We start from the raw sequence: 13,846 nt of genomic DNA on the forward strand, positions 1-13,846 counted from the left end.
CTGTCTCTACTTACTTGGCCGAAGATGTGACAGGCAGCACAAAATCCAATATTTCCGGTTTCAATATCATAGTGTGATCATATGACCACAATAACTTTATCTCTGACTTTCGAAAAAGCTGAAATTCAAACACAAACCTGAAATTCACCTCCCAGCATTGTGACTCAGGCTGCAGGTAAGATCACTCCTGTGGCCTCCAGTATAGATGCTACTACCTATCTCAGTGGGGACGTCTTCCTTGCAGACCTCCCTTTCAGGGAAGGGGGAATTGAATGATGATTTGGAAGACTTGCTCAGCAGCATCAAGCCCTCTTGCCTAGTTAGAAAAGAAAAATCCTTACAAATATAGGGTCATTTCGCTTGAAGAGTCCCAAAGTATTGTCCAGGGAAGTGGCCAGGGATGGGATAAGCAGCTATAAAGCAGAAAAGGAATAAGGGTTTTTATCTGGATTAGTAAGAACAGTGTAGAGTGCTGAAAATGATCCTGGAGCAGAGTTCAAAACTAACAGGAAAGAGTACAGTTATCAACTAGCCATATTTGTTACATCTGCACTAAAGCCTTGCTTTCATTTGAGAAAGTAATGATTAATCAGAAAAAGTATTGACTGTCTGCCTGACCAGTGGTGGCACAGTGAATAGAGCATTGACCTGGGGCATTGAGGTCCCAGACTCAAAACCCCGAGATCACTGGATTGAGCACAGGGTTTCTAGGTTGAGCACAGGATCATCAACATGATCCAGTGGTCGCTGGCTTGAGCCCAAGGTCACTGGCTTGAGAAGGGGTCACTGGCTCGACTGGAGCTCTCTGATCAAGGCACATAAGAGAAGCAATCAATGAAGAACTAAGTGATGCAACTACAAGTTGATGCTTCTTATCTCTCACCCTTCTTGTCTTTCTCTCACTTCTCTATCTCCCCCTCTCTCTCTTTCACACACACACACAAAGTTATTGAGTGTCTAAAATCACATCATTTATATGAGGTAAGAAAGGGGTGACACCACCCTTATTAGCACACACAATAGAAAGGGTACAAATCCATCTGGGTGTTGGCCCATGTGACCCAAATTTATCCACTTTTCTCAATGTTTCACTATAATCTGCAACCCTCTCACCTCTCCTGGTTCTGCTATTCTGTCGGTTCAGTAAATGAGCTCCTGATTTTCTCTTCAAGTGTCCTCTTTGACTTTTCCAAACCCCTTTGGGTTATATGTCTCAGTTCCCTTGATATTGCCTTTTGGACATCACCCTGACAGTGAGCCCATGGTCCTGTGCCTGGAACTGAGGTAAAAAAAAATGGTCAGTGTCTGTAATCTTGCCTGGGAGCAAATCAGATACTGGCACTTCTGTCTTCTATCAGCTGAAAAGTTTGTGTTGTATATAGTGTGTCCGTAAAGTCATGATGCACTTTTGACCGGTCATAGGAAAGCAACAAAAGATGATAGAAATGTGAAATCTGCACCAAATAAAAGGAAAACTTTCCCAGTTTCATACCTACTCAGTGCAGTTCGATGTGGGCTCACACACAGATTTTTTAGGGCTCCTTAGGTAGCTATCCCGTAGAACCTCTACAGACTCATCACTGACTGATGGCCTACCAGAATGGGGTTTCTCCACCAAACTGCCAGTTTCCTTCAACTGCTTATCCCACTGAGTAATGTTACTCCTATGTGGTGGCACTTCGTTATAAACGCGCCAATATTCACGTTGCACTTTGGTCACGGATTCGAATTTAGCAAGCCACAGAACACACTAAACTTTCCTCTGTACCATCCACATCTCGACTGGCATGGCCGTGGGCTGCTCCGCTGTATACACGGTGTTACGTCATCATCTGCATATGCGCACATGCTGCCACATCATCCTACAGAAACTGGGAGGGTTTTCCTTTTATTTGGTGCAGATTTCACATTTCTATCATCTTTTGCTTTCCTGTGACCATGACTTTACAGACACACTGTATTACACTGGGGAACAATTTTTTTTCATTTTCTGTTGCATAAGGTTTTAGAACTGTTTCTATATATTTCTGTGTCTCTAATTCCAAATATGAAATTTGTTTTTTGGTGCATGCTCTAGTTTTTATGCAATTTTAATTTCTTTTTGTTACAATTAATGACATACATTGGTTTTTAAATTGGAGTTAAAGGGCAACGACTCTTGGATTGAACATAACCACAAGGCAATTAATGTTTTACAAACATCACTTTTACATAATTGTAGTTGTTTTTAAATGTAAAAAATTATTATGTGATAAAATAATATCTTTTTTATGTGATAAAATACCCTCTTATTTTGTTTTAAGATTGAATCATGGCTTCTTTGAGTAGGCGTAAATGTAAGAATAGCCCTGCCACCTTCTGTTATATATGTGGCTGTTACACACTTCAACGTCAAAGGTGCAATATTTCATCACTTGTGACACGTGCATATATTGCCTATTTTCAAGTTCCCCTTGATAATCAAGACAAGAATTGGGCTCCTCATATTGTGTGTCATAATTGTGAGGAAATGCTTCATGACTGGACAAAAGGAAAATGCAAAGAAATGCCTTTTGGTATTCCCATAGTTTGGCGTGAACCTAAGGACCACAGCAGTGACTGTTATTTTTGTCTGATCCATACAAAGGGCATTGGCAAGAAAAAATGGCATATGATTGCATATCCTAATATTCCTTCAGCAATACGACCTATCCCACACTCTGAGACACTCCGGGTTCCAGTTTTCAAATGTTTTATTTCTTCTAAGGATGAAGAAAGTAAACATGGTGATGAAGTGTATTTTGATAAGATGCATGAGGAAATGACTGTAGAATCTGAAGGGTCTTCCTCTGATGCCAAGCAGTCATTAACCCTTCAGCAGTTTAGCCAACCCGAATTGAATGACTTAGTAAGAATGACATAAAAATTGTCCTCGACTTTCTGAAGTATGAGGAGCATAACTGGATCATTTGTGTGGATATTAAAATGATAAATTTCCTGCTAGGACAAGAGAGAGGTTTCACAAAGTATCCTTGCTTTCTGTGTTTGTGGGACAGCCAAGCTTGGGAGAAACACTGGACACAGAAGGAGTGGCCGAAATGTGAAGCTCTGGAAGTAGGGATGCAAAATATTGCGAATAAACCTGTAGTTAATCGAGACAGAATCATTTTTCCCCCACTTCACATCAAACTTGGCTTAATGAAGCAGTTTGTTCAGGCTTTGAATAGAGAAAGTGAATGCTTTCAACATATTATTTCTGCTTTTCCGGCCTTCTCTTTTGAAAAGATAAAAGCAGGTGTATTTGATGGACCTCAAATTCAAACCCTCACATGTGATGAAGAATTTTCCAGGAAGATGAATAAGGAGAAGAAAGTAGCATGGCAGTCTTCTGTGGCAGTTACAAAGAACTTCCTTGGCAACAAAAAAGCAGAAAACTATGAACTGGTTCAAAGGATGCTGTTGGTTTTCCGTGACATTCGATGTAACATGAGCATTAAGATTCACTTCCTGAACAGTCACTTTGATAAGTTTCCTGAAAATCTTGGAGCTGTTAGTGATGATCAGACTACTGCTGGAGCATCAAACGAGATTGTCCTCAACAAGTACACAAACGTAAGAGCTACAAACGCAAAATTTTGCCTGAATAGAATTTAAATAAGTTTCGCACAAAGTTTATGATTAAAATAAGTGTTTTAATGTATTCTATTTCAAAATTGTAGACAAATTCTGATGCACTCATATCTTTTAGTGTATTTACTGCATTATATAAATTATTGTATTCTCACAAAGATGATGTCCAAGATGACATTCTATTTCATTATGTTAAACTAAATGTTGAAAATTTTACAATAAGATGAAGACCTAAAATCTTGAATTGCAAAAAAACTGTAGCTTATAGAGAAAAACTAATGTCAGGTTTGAGATCAGCACACTCGAATAAGGTAGGAACAAGTGTTATTGTGGATGCAACAAAAATTTTGTTCCCCAGTGTTATCAAGGTTCCAGGCAAAATATCTAGATAAGAGATGACATGAGCCTGACCAGGCGGTGGCGCAGTGGATAGAGTGTTGGACTGGGATGCGGAAGGACCCAGATTCGAGACCCCGAGTTTGCCAGCTTGAGCATGGGCTCAACTTTTTTGAGCAAAGCTCACCAGCTTGGACCCAAGCTCACTGGCTTGAGCAAGGGGTTACTCCATCTGCTGAAGGCCCTCAGTCAAGGCACATATGAGAAAGCAATCAATGAACAACTAAGGTGTCGCAATGAAAAACTGATGATTGATGCTTCTCATCTCTCTCTGTTTCTGTCTGTCTGTCCCTATCTGTCCCTCTCTCTGACTTTCTCTCTCTGTCTCTGTAAAAAAATAAATAAATAAATAAAAATAAATATATGCTGAATAAGTAAATATAAAAAAAAAGATGACATGATGACTTAGGAAAGGATACTCTGGTGGGCACAAAGCCACTGTGACCTTGCTCTGGCTTGAGACAGTCCTCAGACAGGTTTCCTGGGTAAGGCTATCAAATGAAATATAAGATTCCTATTTAAGTTTTAATTTCAAATAAACTAGGAATACTTTTTTTTACAGTATTGACCCTGGCCAGTTAGCTCAGTAGTAGGACATCAGACTGGTGTGTGGATGTCCCAGGTTCAATTCCTGGTTAGGGCACACAAGAGAGGCAACAATCTGCTTCTCTACCTCTCCCTCTCCCCTTCTTTTTCTCTCTTTTCCTCTCCTAAAGCTATGGCTTGATTGTTCAAGCACATCAGCCCTGAGCACTGAGGATGGTTCCATGAAGCCTCCACCTCAGGTGCTAAAAATAGCTCAATTGCAAGCATGGCCCTATATGGGCAGAGCATCATCCCCAAACAGGGGTTTCCAGGTAGATCCTGGTCAGGGCACATGCAGGAGTCTGTAGTACTACCCCTCTTACTTGGAAAAAAATAGATAAATAAATAAATAAATAAAGTATTATCATGTGCCATTTAGTGTATTTTACATCTGAGTCAGCCAATATTGGGCCCTAAGCCAGAACTTTGAGTGCCCTGCAGCTGGGCCAGGGTTCAGCAGGTCTCAGCTTGCACTTCCCTTGACCCTGCCTAGGAAGCCAGTCTTCCGCATGTCCTTGATGCACATGCATGGGACCAGTCTGGTCACAAACCACAGCCCTGCTTCAGGGGATGCTGGGAGGAGGAGTGTTGCCTCTCAGGCCTCTGTACTAGAAGATCTTGTTTTTTTTAAGGCTCCTGTGGCAGAATTTTTCCAACTCTAGATGGGTTTGACATGCCACGTGGCAGCTAGAGAGTGACTAACAGCCACTGAGGACACAGGCCTGGATGTCACCCAGAGACGTTACAGAGAAAGATCCTACCTAGACAGCAGAATAGGCAGGAGCATGGGGTGGCCAGGACCTGAAGAGGACCACACTTTTCTGTTCTCCTCCCTGAAGTCTAGCAGAGGGAGAGGGATCCTTCTTCTTCTCACACCCTTCTGAGCACACAGGGAAACCTTGAGATAGGGTCAGGACAGGGCCAGCTGGACTTTTCTTGTCCTGCAAATCTCCTGTGACTGAGCCCCAGCAGACCCCTTTCCCAGGGAAAATTCCTAGCCCTGACTGAAACCAGAAATATTGGAGCTCATGCTGCCTGTCACAATTATGATAAGGGGAACTCAAGAGTTAACATTTGGCTGAAATTGAAACGGGAAATTGTTGCAAGAAGCAACTCTGATAGAGGATAAGACACCAGACAACTTGATTGAGGAAGTAGGATTTATTGGTAGCTGACGGAGCACATGGAGTTAGTAGCACCAAAAACACAAGCTCCCTGAAGTTAGATTTCTTACATCTTATATACATTTACAGCTTTAGCTTTCACGTGACCAGGGCCTGATTTCTTTGACTTCATTGTTTGCAGACCTACATGACTTTTGTGTCTCCAGGAGGGAAGGGGTATGAAAAGAGGTTTGAACTGTTTGTCCTTGACTATTCATATAATCTATCCTTCTTGCTGGTGCTGCAAATTTATTTCAGGGAACTGATAACAAGAACCACAACTGTGATTTGTTACTTTCTCAAACTTTCTGTCAGCCTTTCCTCCTCAGTCCGAAACACTGAGGTCACTGGCTTGAGTGTAAGATCACAGACATTGCAGGCTTCTCTCTCCTGCATTCTTCTGGTTTCTCCTTTCTCAAAATGACAGAGTTAGTGCTACTTGTCACCAATTCAGCCAAAAAGTAGAAATGGGTTGAATCCTTTATTGGTGCTTTATTCAGATTGATGGCAATTTAGGGAGATGAGAATTGCATTCCCAAATCATCTTAACCCCTATTCCCAGCCCACCTTTTTATAAGGAGAGGAAAAGGGTAGGTAAGGGTTTTGGAATTTTAAGGGAGAATTAATCAGATCATAGTCAAAGTTAATTGGATCATAGCCAGAGGCATTCTGTGATCTCCTGGGGCACAAAGTGTATTACTTGCTGTCCCTTGGGTCAGAAAGGTGGATCACTTATGGAGATCCTTAAGGCACCTTATTCAGATATGCCAGTTTCTTTTACTGGCATTGACCATTAAGCACTGACCATAGTGAAAGCCACATTACTTAAGCTAAAATTTTAACACTTGAGTTAGTCTTAAACTATCTCATTTCTATAAGATTAGTTTCATATGGAAGTAATCAGTTTATAACTGAACATGTTTAAAGAGAACATTTCCCATCCCTTAGAGTTACTGTAGGTAAATATCAAAGTAGGTCTTATTGACATGCTGAAACAAAGCATAATTTCAGAGGACCTTCAAGGGCATATAAATACCTACAAGGCATGGAGTGCGAGTGTGTTCAACATAGGTTCTTCCTGCAAGACAAAACTCAGAAATATTTAGACCCAGTTATATTCATCCCACTTGAAAGGAATAAGTTCTCTACAACACGGAGTTAAATAAAAGTGATGAAAAGAATGTAAGTCATTGTTTTTGAAAAATGACTTTCAGGTCTTCCAGCAGTTTGGTGGCCCATTGTTCTGCTGGTGTTTTCTCACTCTGCTGCGATGAATCCAACGTCTTGTTCTTCCCAATTCCACTGCTGTCGGGTGGTGACAAGTACATTTCAAGGCCCCGTCCAGGTTTCCTCTAGTGGGCTCTCTGGGGATTCTGTTTTCCAAGTCATGAGTGGCACCTTATCTCTAGCCTCAAAGGAATGTAACGAACCTGTGGGGGAGAGATCTCTGACACACAAGGTCATCAATCACAGGTAAGTATGACATAGTACTGTACATAGTTCTTTTCCTTTATTTCTTGGTCTGTGATAGATATATGAATTTACCAGAACTTCCAACTGCCCTTTGGTTGTTCCACCTGGCTGCTTGACCTCACCCTTACTTACTGGATAATCACCCCTGAGGCAGAAGAGTTCCAGGAAGCTGTCAACCGCCCCAAGGAGGAGCATTCCAGGAAGCTGAAACCCTAAAACCACAGAAGGGGACATACCAGAACTTCTGACTCAGTACCTCCTCAGGCTCTCCCAAACCCTATAAAAATTCACCCCCTAGTCTGTACCGATGCCCTTCTCCCAGAGAAGTGCCCCGGCAGGTCTTTCTCCTCTAATAAAGCTTGCACATCTGGTGTTCAAGTGCTGTCTCATTCTTCCATCTGGTGCCGAAACCCAGGACAGGGTACTAACTGCCTGGATGATCACTCTTTACTGTCCAAACAAAGCCTGGACAAGCAATTGTAGGTTGATTGGCCAGCAATTTGACCCTGTTCCGAACCCCTGCTGGACCAGAAGATAAGGAGTTTTTTCCCTTCCCCTCCCCTGGTCAGCTTCTCTTTTCCACAAAATTTTCTCTGGTCGGACGGTTTTCTCTGACACGCCTCAGCTTTTGAAGGGTTTGACTTTCAGTCTCAGTGGACTGCACGGAAGACTAGGCGCCTAGCCAAACTCTCCACTCTCTCTCAGAGCTCCCTGACAGGTGGTGACGACCTCTATCAGGAACAACTCCCCCACATGGAGATTTTTCTCCTCTTGGGACAGTGACAAAAGGCCGGGAGGCCCTTCTTGCTCACCTGTCTCCAGTACGGGCTCTTTAGAGTCTAAGCCTTCCAACCAGACCCCTCTAGGATGTCTCATAAAAACCTCACTAAGTTGGGCCTCTCTGACCTTAAGCCAAAAAAATCTCATTTTCTTCTGTAACATGGCATGGCCCAATACAAATTAGACAATGACTCCCATTGGCCTAAAAACTGGGCATTCAATTACACTATTCTGAGGGATCTTGACAATTTCTGCCACCGAACAGGGAAGGCATCAGAAATTCCTTACATGCAGGCTTTCTTCTCCTTTCGCTCCTGTCCTTAATTTCTGTGCCTTCTGTTCTACACGCAGGTCGTTTTTGGCCAAAGAAACCTCACCTAAACCCTTAGCTCCTAATCTTTCCTCCTTCATCCGACCCCCAACTCTCACCCCCTCCTGCCTGACCCCTGGGGGTGCCCCTTCTCAGGACCCCTCTCTGGTTCCTCTGCGGACTCTTTCTTTTTATTTTCTTTCTTTTTCTTTTATTTATTTTTATTTTTTTGTATTTTTCTGAAGCTGGAAACGAGGAGGCAGTCAGACAGACTCCCGCATGCACCTGACCAGGATCCACCCGGCACGCCCACCAGGGGGTGATGTTCTGCCCATTTGGGGCATCACTCTGTTGTGACCAGAGCCAGTCTAGCACCTGAGGCAGAGGCCACAGAGCCATCCCCAGTGCCCGGGCCATCTTTGCTCCAATGGAGCCTCGGCTGTGGAAGGGGAAGAGAGAGACAGAGAGGAAGGAGAGGGGGAGGGGTGGAGAAGCAGATGGGCGCTTCTCCTGTGTGCCCTGGCCAGGAATCGAACCCGGGACTTCCGCACACCAGGCCGACACTCTACCACTGAGCCAACTGGCCAGGGCCTTTTTATTTTTTTTAAGTTGCTTTTCTTTTTTTAAAATTTTATTTATTTATTTATTTATTTATTTATTTATTTATTTATTTCAGAGACAGAGAGTGAGTCAGAGAGGGGGATAGACGGGGACAGACAGACAGGAACAAAGAGAGATGAGAAGCATCAATCATTAGTTTTTCATTGTGCATTGCAACACCTTAGTTGTTCATTGATTGCTTTCTCATATGTGCCTTGACCATGGGCCTCCAGCAGACTGAGCAACCCCTTGCTGGAGCCAGCGACCTTGGGTTCAAGCTGGTGGGCTCTTGTTCAAACCAGATGAGCCCGCACTCAAGTTTGCAACCTCGGGGTCTTGAACCTGGGTCCTCAGCATCCCAGTCCGATGCTCTATTCACTGCGCCACCACCTGGTCAGGCTCTGCGGACTCTTTCGCTCGGGTCTCTTCCCTCCAAGAGCCCCCTCCCCTCCACAGAATCTTGTTTCTCATTCACCTACAAATACCAGTCTTTCTTTCTCCTCCCCTGCTGGCCGGGGCTCCTCCCTTCTCCACTGTGTTCTTAAACTCCTCCTCCCTCCTTACAGATGGGTGGCTCTGTCTCTTTGTCTTCTTTGACCCATTCCTCCCAGCCCACCAGCTTCGGCTGTATCTTACCCATTCCCCTTCCCCACGGCTTTGGCTACAGCTATTCCCTTCTCCCCCTCATCCTCTCACCTCTCCTCAGAGCTCTAAATCTTTTTTAACTCCTCTGACCACATGGCACTACCACCAGCATGTTAATATCCTCCTGAAGATTCTGACCCTCCTTCTTTCCATCCAGCTGTTCACACTGTCCATCCATCTGTTTTCTCTCTTCCTCCCCTCTATGCTAACAACTCCCTGCCATCTCGAAAAACTTAAAAAAAGCAGAGTTGTCTATTAAGCTGTGTGAGTAAGTAATTTGTTTGTCTCTTTGTTTGTCAGAAAATATCTCTAGTAGTATAATTTTAATTGAAACAAGTAAAGCGGGCTCATTTAAATTTCTTAATTTATAATTTATATGTGAAGTCTTTGTTTAATGTGCAACTGTGTCTGTTTCTAAGGCCTTAAACCAATAATTACATACCTCTTAAATCAAGGCTTACTCATCTCCATGGACTCTACCTGCAATACCTCCATCCTTCCTGTTTGAAAACCTTCAGGGGTTTATCACCTCATACAAGACTTACGCCTAATCAATGAAGCAGTATTTCCCTTCCATCCAAGTAGTCCCTAATCTCTACAGGTTACTGTCACACATTCCCTCAAACACCACTCACTTAACAATCCTAGACCTCAAGAATGCCTTCTTTACCATTCCTCTACACCCTGACTCTTACTTTCTGTTGGCTTTTTTTGGACTGACCCAGACAATAATGCAGCCCAGCAACTTACACGGACTGTCTTACCCCAGGTGTTCAGTAACAGCCCACACCTGTTTGGGCAGGCACTAGCTCAGGATTTAGCAGCATGCAATCTCAAAACTAGTACTCTGTTACAATATGTAAATAACCTACCCCTCTGCAGCCCCTCCCTGCCTGCCTCAAGGAAACACACTGCCACCCTTCTTAACTTCCTCACCATGAAGGGATATCATGTCTTCTCTTCTAAGGTTCACCTTCATTTTCAGTCCGTAGCCTATCTGGGCATCGCCTTAACCCCCACCACCTGAAATCTCACCCTAGATCAAACTCAGACCCTCCACAATCTCCAACCACCTACCACCTCAAATCAAATCTTTTCTTTCCTCGGTCTAATAGGCTTCTTTAGACACTGGATTTCCAATTTTGCTTTTTTAGTCAAGCCCTTCAGTGAGATCTTCTGAGCATGGCTTTTAAGGTCTATAATGGCCAAGGGAGTAACAGAAAAGGCAAATAAGGCCTAAAAGAGGTCAGGAAATACCAGCTTTTGGCATATGCTTTTAAAGGTTCCAGTTCCCTAAAGGGCTTCATAGGATTCCATCAAGGCCCTGCTTCAAAAGTGGAAAGAAAGGTCATTGAACTGAAGCCTGCCAGGCTTCCCAGCCCCACTGGTTGACACATTTTTGCTGTGGAAAAGGGACATGAGAAGCTAAGCTGCCCCCTTGCTCCATGGAAGGAGGGTTCAGTCTCTTCTAGCCCTGCTCCAGCTACCCGTGACCTGACCTTGCCCAGCATGCTGGGAATTGCCACTGAAGGCCCAAGGACATTGTTCACGAGCCTAAGGTATTTCTTCCAAGTAGCAGATAAACGGATCTCATTTCTTGTAAACACAAGGGCCATTGCCTTGCCTGAATATTTGAGTTTTATTTATCCCTCAAAGGTCTCTACTCTGGGTATTGACAGTCTGATTTTGTTACTTTATTTAATGTATAGTGTCTCCTTTATTCCTCTTGTCTTAATGCCCCATACCTATTGTAGGCTGGGACCTGCTGCTAATTCCAGCTAGAAGCAGTGGTCACTAGGACTTAAACTCTAGCTGTAAAGTGTAGAAATGTAACCATCCTTTCCCTAAGTACTTGCAGAATTTACAGATTATTCAACAAACTGTTCAAAGACTGTCCAAGAGGCGCTTCCAGCATTGCATCACCCAAAGACTGACTTTCACGTGGATAGGCCCACACACAGTGATCCTGACAACTCCCACTGCTGCTAAATTAGAAAAACGGCATGACACCTATATGTGTCTCCCTACTAATTGGACATAAACCTGTACCCTAATCTATCTCACCCCAAATATCAACCTAATCCCACCTCATGAGCCTCTTCCAGTTCCTAGTACACTACAATCTAAAGACCAAACGAGCTATACAGGTAATTCCTCATCTTGTTGCTTTAAAAATTCTATAAAAATAGGTCTAGGGTCAGGGGGACTGGCCACTGCCCTGTCTTATTCCCACTCTCTCTCTCTCTCTCTCTCTGAAACCTAGCAAATTCATAAAAAACAAACCGAGTCATGGAATCAGTGGTTTCGCACAAACTGGGTGTCTTGACTATTGCCTTTCATTGGTCTACTCACTCTCCTATTTATTTTTCTAACTTTTGGACCCTGCCTCTTACGTTTGTTCACTAGCTTCTTACAAAACCACATGCAGGCCCTGGCCGGTTGGCTCAGCGGTAGAGCGTTGGCCTGGTGTGTGGGGGACCCGGGTTCAATTCCCGGCCAGGGCACATAGGAGAAGTGCCCATTTACTTCTCCACCCCCCCTCCCTCCTCTCTGTCTCTCTCTTCCCCTCCTGCAGCCGAGGCTCCATTGGAGCAAAGATGGCCCGGGCGCTGGGGATGGCTCCTTGGCCTCTGCCCCAGGCCCTAGAGTGGCTCTGGTCGTGGCAGAGCGACGCCCCAGAGGGGAAGAGCATCGCCCCTGGTGGGCAGAGCATCGCCCCTGGTGGGTGTGCTGGGTGGATCCCGGTCGGGTGCATGCGGGAGTCTGTCTGACTGTCTCTCCCCATTTCCAGCTTCAGAAAAATACAAAAAACCCCCCAAAAAACAAAAACCCAGAAAAAACCACATGCAGACTTTCGCCAATCAGAAAATTGGAAAAATCTACCTAACCCTACACACCAACCCTGAAACCTGCCCTTGTGAAACAGAAAAATCTGGAACCCTATAAATACACCCCTACTCCGAACAATGTTCCTGAAGGCCTGAATGAGAGAAATCTCCAGAATTACCTACAATCAAATGCTTTTACAACCCCTACTTTAACTGCCCCAGGGAGAGGTTCATGAAGGAGGCCTCCAATAGGGGTAACAGCAGGAAGTAGCTCCAGAAGATGGCCGGTCCGAGACAAACCTCCTTCCTGAACCCCATACCCTTTCCTTCCCCCACCCCTTTTCCTTTTTATCATACCACAGAGTGGAGAAATGATAGATACATGAATTTACCAGAACTTCCAACTGCCCTTTGGTTATTCCGTCTGGCTGCCTGACCTCACCCTTACTTACTGGATAATTGCCCCTGAGGCAGAAGAGTTTCAAGAAGCTGGTCAACTGCCCCAAGGAGCATTCCAGGGAGCCGAAATCGTAAATCCGCAGGAGGGGACATACCAGAACTTCTGACTCAGTACCTCCTCAGGCTTTCCCAAACCTTATAAAAATTCGCTCCCTAGTCTGTACTGGTGCCTTTCTCCCAGAGAAGTGCCCCGGCAGGTCTTTCTCCTCTAATAAAGCCTGCACATCTGGTGTTTGAGTGCTGTCTCATTCTTACAGTCTGCACACGTATTCTCCCCAGAGGTAGCCCCAAATGGCTGTCTATACACAGTTCCATAAGGACTCAATAGAATCCTACTTTGAGGAGCCACTCTTATCCTAAGCAGGGAAATGGGTAAGGCTTGGTCCCAACAGAGATGAGTTTCTTGACAGTTTGGCTATATTCTTCTTTAAGAATACCGTATTTCCCTAGGTATAAGACGCATCTTAATTTTTAGGCCCAAAATTTGAAAAGAAATGTATTATATAAAGTTATTGAACTCAAGTTTTATTTATCATAAAGTTCATACTGTAAGGTCAGTGGGCAATGGGGAAAGGTCACATGAGGAACCAGACCTGGGAACTTTGGCTAGAACTGCCCACACCAATGCACACCAAAAGAAACTTCCCAGAAGTCCTTTAGAAAAGAACAACTGTCTGCCAGCCAGTGAGATTTCGCCATGACATATCAACTCACCTCTATCCTAGATGACCCTTTAAATATCTCTCACATGGTTTCATCCATGCGACTTCTCTGGCCCCTGTCTCCCGGACCAGAGAACCTCATCGGGAGGGATGCACTGTACTAAATAAAGCTTTTGCTATTCCACACTTCTTGGCTATGCCCTTCCTTCTTCCTCAGCGGGGAAAAATACCTACACATACACTCTTCATCACTGTCAAAACTTCCATCCATTAGCTTGTTCTCATCTGTGTCTGACGATGAATCATTGTTTTCAACAATGAGTGCAAAAACAAGTA

The sequence above is a fragment of the Saccopteryx leptura genome, chromosome 3, assembly GCF_036850995.1.
Source record: "Saccopteryx leptura isolate mSacLep1 chromosome 3, mSacLep1_pri_phased_curated, whole genome shotgun sequence".
Lineage (NCBI taxonomy): Eukaryota > Metazoa > Chordata > Mammalia > Chiroptera > Emballonuridae > Saccopteryx > Saccopteryx leptura.